Genomic DNA, 8,871 nt, shown 5'->3' on the forward strand with positions numbered 1-8,871 from the left:
GATAGCAAAAATTGAAAAAGTAACTAAGTCGCGGTATTTTCAGTGTTAGATTTGTATTCCACGAAAAAATAAATATCTAAAATTACCACAATAGTACATATATACAAATTTGTCCACTGCTTGACACAGTCTGCGACCTTTCAGAATATTCGGGGTCTGTTTTCTGTTATAAAGTCTTGCCATAAAACCTTGAAAAAGAAAGGACAGTCAATGATGGGCCATGATGGGGTATGTGCGGGCAATGACGCACTCAGAATTTGTTCTTGGAGGGAGTTAAGTTGAACGAATAAAAATATTTTTAATACAAAAAACAGTGTTATTAATATGTGACATAAACAGTAACACTAATTTAATTAGGAACAGATTTTGGAAAATTTTCTGTTGTTCACCTTTCTTTTTCTTTGGGGGATGCTAGAGCCCCTTAGCCCCCCCCCCCCCTTGAGTGCGCCAGTGGTAGCGCGGGGTATGCAAGGATGCGAACTTTCAAACGTTTGGGGCGTTCGACTCTGTTCACCACATGGCAGAATAAGGGAATACACTAAGCGCTTAGTATGTCATTCTCTGTTAAAAATGGCTACTTCCGCTACCTGTGAAAAAGGTAAAAATGCCCACCTGTTAACAGTCTGCTAAGAGACGAGTCTCTGTTAACAGTTAAATGATATTTTTGGTTTAAGAATCATTATTTTATAAATATAACAGTAATTTTCGAATTATTTTTTATTCAGTTCTTGCATTTCTTCAGAATGTTATATATCAAATATTCTTATTTTTCATATATTTATTTAGTATCGATTATTACAATAATTGTATTATTGTATTACAATAAGAATGTAATACAATTATAAGGTAAAATATAATTGTTTTCCAAGCAGCACCGACGAGATAATTATTGTACTGTGGCAAAGCTAAATCATCTCGTTGGTGGTATAACAGTTTTTTTCGGTGGTAGAATGGGTAATATCACTATTCTACATTATCCATCATTCCTATTTACCGATCGTACCCCAGGCCCACTGGGCCCACTTGGCGGGCCGAACTTTAACACAGGGGCTGGCAGTCTTTAACAGTATCTCGTCGGTGCTTCGGTACCCAGGATTGTACCCTTTTGCTTACAGCCTTCAGCTCAGCGTTGCCATATCTCAGTAGACAAAGAAAGAGAATACACGCAACGAGATAAAATGAGATAGATACATGTCAAAGGTATGCCGCAAGATATCTTATTTTGTCGAGCTATGCTCGAGTTAATTCCTAGAAAAAAAACGTTATCCTGCAAACGAGAATTCAACTGCTGGCTCCTAATAAAGCATTACGATTGAGCATGTGCTATCGTGTGTTCACTTGCCAATACTGAAATATTACGGCATAGTAATGAATTAAAGTGAAACACCGTATATGTCATATAAACAAATGTTATAATGTAATCATCTGATATACTATCATCAAATGGTTTCAACAATTTTTTAATATGTTCTGAATCACTTTTTCCTTATACATGATTTACGGACAGTTCTAGAAATTGAATAAAAATATTATCAATGTAAAAAAAATTAATGTCTACAGAGGGATTTGAACCTGGTACAAAACCGTCAGACCTTAGCACTCTGATACATTGCCTCAGGACTACTAACACTATCGAAAATATGTACTTACTTTAATTTCCTTCATTTTCTATGCTCGTTTGTTGCATTTATAAATATTAAAGATTGCATAAAACACTTATTTGATAAAGAATGTAATTTCTGTATATATGTATGTATTCTTATATCTTTTCTTAAAGACGTACGGATATAATATAGCATTTACATATTAAAAAAGAAAAATTCTCCTCCCTTTTGTTTAAATACTTCACAAATTAATAATTATCAAGCTTTCATTTTTTTAAGAGGTTACACACTAATTAAAAATAAAATTGTCTCCGTGGGATTCGAACTCGACCTTCTGATTGTGACTTTTATACGTGAATTGACGGTGGAAAGCACCGAAGCGATAGCGCACACGGATGGAAGCAGATATATGCTTGTGTGTGAAGTGCGAATACTAGTTGCAATACATATGGAAACAGATGTGGCAACATTGCAGTCATACTATATGTGCGCTTGTCTCTTCACCTTACCGTAATCGATAAGGTAGTTGTACCAGTGAGGTATGGTAACAGAAGAACTGCCAAAACAGGCACGACTGTTATACCGACTGTGGAAACCTCTCTTCATACTGGGGCGTGCTCGCCCCAGAAATGACGACCCTTCGGTAACAAAAGCATGTCCAGTCTTCTACTATCTATAGTCACTGGTATACATATCAATGGTTTGAATGTGTTTGTAAAAATACTTGAGGCGCTGTGGCCTTCCTAGATCGTGTTGCGCGCACGCTAGCTGAGAATTAAACCTTTCAAGTTCGTAAAGGACCACGCAAGTGGCTCCACCAGGCCCAACGAAAATACTGCTGTAATACCGACGTCCCGAATCGGAGAGGTCACGTGCCGTGTCTACCCCCTTAATTTGCAGAAAATACGAATATAATTTCTGTCCTATTGTTTTGGATTCTTCACTAATGTCTTCTGTGTCTTCTTCTAATGGTAGAATTAAATCCCCATTTTTTAATAAGTTGATGAAGAAGGAAACTGCACTTATTGCCTCACTATTGTACATAATTGTAAATAAATGTAAAGATAAATAGCTGTAAATAATTGTAAATAGATACAAGTACCTGTACATAACTGTAACGTCTCAGCTGCACCTCAGTTCAAGAATCAATCGTAATATTAAATTAAGTCGATAGTTGTTGTATTATAGTAAACGTTTATAGAATTAGATGACGTGCCCGGAGACCGCGTTAAGACTAGGAGTAGGGGTGCTCGGGAGTCACATACCGCGAATTCCTATAGACAAAAATCCTATACAGAAAAAAAGCGCTTGGTCAGCAAAATCTGACTATAAATAAAGGCTGACTATAAGGCGTGCTACGCGGAGAAAATCAGTTTGGTTTCGACCATGCTCAGATCGTCTCCGACTTCGGTGGAATACAGACACCACTCTGGCTATAGAGGAAAAGCTCTGCGCTGACTTGCTTAGGCAAAGATAAAGCACAAGTGTAAAGACAAACCCTTATTTTTCAGTATAAGACTCTTCAGATCTGTGGACACTATTTTGGCTAAAGCTTTAAAAATTTTCCGATTCAAATTGACTTCCTCCATCAGTTGTAATAGTAACCGGTTCATCAACTATTGAGACCCAAGTCGAAAAGAAAGCAGTGGCAACTGTAGTGGCTGAAGTTTCTTTAATTGGAACAGCCTCAGGCCAACGTGTAAATCTGTCAATCATGGTTAAAAAATAACGAAACTCTTTACAAACTAGTAATGGGTCAACAATGTCTGTATGAACATGATGAAACCTCCCCTCAGAAACGGGTATACGTTTTGGAATGTTCTTAGTATGACGATGAATTTTACTTTTTTGACATGGAATGCAAGAGCGTACCCGTTCAGCCGCTTCTTTTAACATTTTTAGCCAAATAAATGTTTGAAATAAAGATTTTTTTGTCGTTCTACTTGCAGGATGTGCTAAATAATGACCAACTTGGAAAACTTTCTTCCTTAAAATTTTAGGAACGATTTAATACAATTTAATATTTTCTTCGACAATATTGCAAAATAATTTAGTATTTGAATCACCTAACTTCAATTTCTATAGTTTAAGAGAAGAATTTTCATTTGATAGGATTTCAACCTGTTGTGCTTCTGCCAAGTCTTCGGTAGTGACCACAAGTCACTAATGACCACAAGTTATAGTAGTTTCTATTCTTAAAAATGAATCTGCAACAATGTTTTCGTTTCCATGAACAAACATAATTTTTGTTGAAAATTGACCAGTAAAATTTAGATGTCGAAGTTAACGAGGTGGTACTTTCGATGATTTCTGTTGAAAAGCAAAAATTAACGGTTTATGGTCAGTTTGAATAGTTAAATCTCTTCCTTCAATCATGTATCTGAAAAATTTTATCCCTGAATAAATTGCCAATAATTCCCGATCATATGTACTATAATTCTTTTGTGAATTGAAAATGAAAAATCCTAAAGGTTGCCAAACTCCATCGACCAATTGCTGAAGTACCCATGGCGGAATCAGAAACATCGGTTTTTATAGTTAATGGAGCATTATCTAAGTGATGTGATAGTAATGTCGCAGAAACTAATTATTTCTTTGTTTTTTCAAAAGCTTCGATTTGTTCCTTGGACCAATTAATAATTTTTTAATCTTTTTTCTTCGCACCAACTTATGCAGTATGAGGAATAAATCTTCTATAAAAATTGATAATTTTAAGAAATCTTCTTAATTCAGTCCTGTCCTTTTAATAAAATAAAATTTTATTTCTTTAACAGTTTCACATGAACGTCTTTCTTTGAACCAATTCTGTTTCCAAGTGATTATTTATAAAATGAAATTCTAATAAAATGAAACAGCTAACAAAAGAAATATTTATGTAAAACATTGAAATTTAAAAGAAGTTAATTAACAACGTCGATGAAATAAGAAGTATAAATATAATTTGAATTTTATCGGTAAAACAGAAATCTAATTCAACAAGAAATGTAAATTCACCACAATAAATATTTAATTGTGTAACTGATATGCATTAGAACCGTTACATAAAACTTAATGAGTGAAATTTATTTTATCTTATTATATATGCAGGTGTATTATTTATTCAAATTTCATTGAAGCCTCTGCTTGTTAGTTGCCTTAATTAAAATAAAACACTTGGTATATGAATGTCTACACGAGCGGGTGAATGACAACAGAAAATTAGGAGATATATGATAAAGGATCTAAACGTACACACTAAAGTGAAATTTGTATTTTTTGTTTTTATATTTTTTGAAATTACGAATCGCTTAACATTGCGACAGAAGGACGACCAGTTTTCAGAACGGTAACGCCTGGCAGGCAATTCACTTTCGGTTTCGGTTTCACTGATGCAAGAAAGAGGGAACGTAGAGAAGAAAAGAACGAAGGAGGAGGACTGTATTAAAGAAAGGATAATTAAGCGGCCAACCATGATAAAATGTTAGTGTTTAAGTACAACGTAACATTTGTTTCCCTGTCAAATGTTTTGTAACTGATTAATTTATGTTGTAGATAATTAGTTATCTTCAATACCTTTATGATTGAAATGATTAATGTTTGAAATATACAATATTAACTGTTCAGAAAAAATTAATAATGCTCTCTCAGACTACTCAACACTGATAAATATTAATTAACATTGTTTTTAAATAAAAATAAAATAATAATACAATGGAAAATCTTTGTTCAATCAGCTTTCAAATTGTTTAAAAACAAAAAAGTTGACATTGACTCGCAGTTACTCTCACGAACCATTCAAATGTCATAAACGATGTATGATTAATGTGATTCAGTTACGTTTTGACTACAATTCTTTCTGTAATTATATCTCACCTTTTACAATTCTGCACTCACCATTTCGAGCAATCAATCTTATAAGTAATGTACATCTTGGTAATATAAAAAACACATCACACCTTCTTGCCTTGCTTTTTCTTATTATAACAGCTTCATTTATTTGGTGAAAATTTTACTGCTTTCCATTTCAACTTAAAATAAATAAACTAAAAATTACATATGTTAAACCTGTAATGTTAATGTTAATGTTAATACTTTACCTAAAGCAATTTTGGTAATATTTACCGTCCACCGTCACAAGAAGTCCCATGATAATAACGCATGATTGGTCGCACCCTACTTCAGTTCACACGTACTTTCGGTCGTGACATAGGATTGGTCAAAGTGATCACATCTACTAATTAGCCTTATATAAAACTAGGGGGTCTGTCGATGTGTGCGTAGTATCCCCTCTTGTCTCTGTGCCATTCCGTGAGACTTCTTATGATCGATAGACATCTCGGCAACTTATACGGTAACAATATTTTTAAAGCACTATAAGTTATATTTACATCGCCAAAAACGACTCAGTAATGTATACATTTTACACAAATTAGATTCAATTTCATCTGAAAGATCATATTAACTTAGGTCACGGTTAAATCCGGTTGAAGACTTGGTAACCTTATCAGAAAGAATCCTAGAATTGGGTCAGTGTCAATGAAATATCAATTCTCATTAAACCATATGATATATAACAATTCCTGTGATCATAATGTAAATATGAATATAATTTCATTGAGAAACTAATTGGAAACCATTTATATCCAAGTGAAACAACCCAAGTACATTACTTCATTCGTCCAAATGCAATTATCTGAAATGAAGAAAAAATTTATTGTCGTTCTTAAAATGTACAGTATAAAAAAAGAAAGCTGTATATACCGGATTACCGGCCTATGGTTTCTCGCCTGCCACTTGCACAACATTTTCATCTTGATCGAGAGCATGCTTAAAATTCGATCGTCACTCCCTCGATCAAGCTGACCTTGTTACACATAGACATTGGGCAAGCCTTAAAAACAACTACTTTAAAATTAAAATAAAAACCAAAAGTCTTTAATACACTATCGAAAGAATCTACAAGCATCATTCAAAGGATTGTGTAAATACCTGATTCTCGCGAATTGAGAGAGCCACAAATTCCGAAAATAAATGCTTTTCAATCTATATTTATGATTCAATTATCCTTGACCACTCTCATCGATGTACAGGGTGATGAAGAAGTTACGACGTGCGATAATGATCACTCGGTACGGTTAATTTGTTGTTACCATATTGCCAGTTACGTTTTTTGCAGTTAATTGTGAAATCCTTAATTGCCTCATCACGCCTGAATTGGACTGCATTACTTAATAATGAGATTACGTATTTTTGAAACACGTATTACAGTATTTTTAGGTTATTTGCGGTAATACTGCGTTTATTTTTAATGAACTATAATTTACAACAATAAAAGCAGTCCTTTATTTAACCACAGGTATGTTGTTAGCTACAGTTACTTTTAACTTCATGACTTTTATAATAGATTAGTACAGGAGAGTGATCTTCAGATTCAAAATAGAAGTATGAATACGGAATTGATTTTTATAGATTCAAATCAGTCGTTTTATCAGTGTTTCATTTTGAAATTCTTGTGTACAAAAAATACAACACACGATTATTTTAAGATTGTCGATGAAAAAATAACCATCATGTACAAAAAGTAGATCACCTTGATAGCAACATCGAATGGACAAATATAGCAAAAAATGGTCGTGAAATGTTTCATGTTTCTGGTTTTAAAGGATCCTGTATTACCTCATTTTGTCCTTTAATTTTTAACTGAAATAAATGATAATTAGTATTTGGTTCATCATCTTGAAAATTAATATTTCAATTAATAGTAGAACTATCAACGTTTGATGTACATTTATTTTTAAGTTGAAAATAATGTAGAAAATTAAGTAGATGATGGATGAAACAATTAAATATATGTGTCACCGGCAATGTATGAAAAGCAGGCATTGTATAGAATGCCTAAACCATTGGCTCCCAACTGGTGGTTCGCGAACTCCCAGGAGTTCGCAAGATGTATAAAGGGGGTTCGCGAAAATAATATTGTAATGACGGAATTTTAAATCGCAAACGTAAAAAAATAACAAAATAATAAATTTACATACATATATTTACCGCAAAACCTGATCTAAGAATGAAACTGTCAGACATTGAGCCAAACTTTGAATTTCTTTGTTTCATCAGACAGCCGCTTTGTATTCATTTTCTTGTAGCTATCATTTTAGTTTTTATTAATGTTTGTACTTAGATGTTTTATGATTATGTTTTCTTTCCTTGTTATGAACTATTGTGCAACATGGAAAATAAATATTCTACTAAATTTTATTGTTTTTTTACCCCAGAGTGAGATTCCCTTGGAGGGATGATTGCTGAGGTTATTCTGAACAACTTTTTCCTTCGCCAAAATGTTGGTTAAGGCTTCATTTTTGAATAATTAACGATAAACACTGTTCAATTAGAATGCGCGTAAAGCGCGGGCTGAACCGCGAGTGTTGGCTATTGGTTACGTTCGAGCGATGATCATGAACAAGTATGGCGACATCACATTGACACAATCTGCAGTACTAGACAAATGTGCGTCCTTGTCTTTTGATATTCCAATTTTCAGCTTCTTGTATCTCGAAAATGAAGCTTCAGATTGTGCCGATATGGTGTCGTTGCGCTTGTTCATGATCATGGTGCGAACGTAACCAATAGCCAACACTCTCGCGGTTCAGCCCGTGCTTTACGCGCGCGCTAATTGGACAGTGTTTTTCGTTAATCATTCAAAAGTGAAGCCTTAACCAACATTTTGGCAGAGGAAGAAGTTGTTCAGAATCACCTCAGCAATCATCCCTCCAAGGGAATCTTACTCTTTCTGGGACACCCTGTATATTGCCTAGGCATTCTATACAATACCTGTTTTTCATACATTGCCGGTAACACATACGTCCATTCTTTATTTCGACAATGGCTAATATACATTTCAATACAAATACCTCGATCAAATTTATAAATTAAAATAAGAAGCTTGAAACCTGTCGTTTTGGCTGGTTTGGTAGTTGTAGCGTTAAAATGTTACCTTTTAGAAACAATGTAATGAAGAGCATATCGTTTCACTAATTGAATACGGAAATATAAACTAGTTTAAAAGCATTCTTTTCTCTTTTTTCCACGAGGGTATCAACATTTTGTGAGTGCTGAATTTTACACGGACCCAGAAGGTGCACGAGATGAATATCAATCGAATTCTAAAGGCACATCGACCCAGTTGAACTCTCTGTTTTCACTTTCGAACACTCGTAATCCTTGGGTATTCAAAATTCTTCTCCTTATTTCCCATTGTGGTTTGTGTTAGAAAAAGAAGGAACACAAA

The sequence above is a fragment of the Osmia bicornis genome, chromosome 8 (genome assembly GCF_907164935.1).
Source record: "Osmia bicornis bicornis chromosome 8, iOsmBic2.1, whole genome shotgun sequence".
NCBI lineage: Eukaryota > Metazoa > Arthropoda > Insecta > Hymenoptera > Megachilidae > Osmia > Osmia bicornis.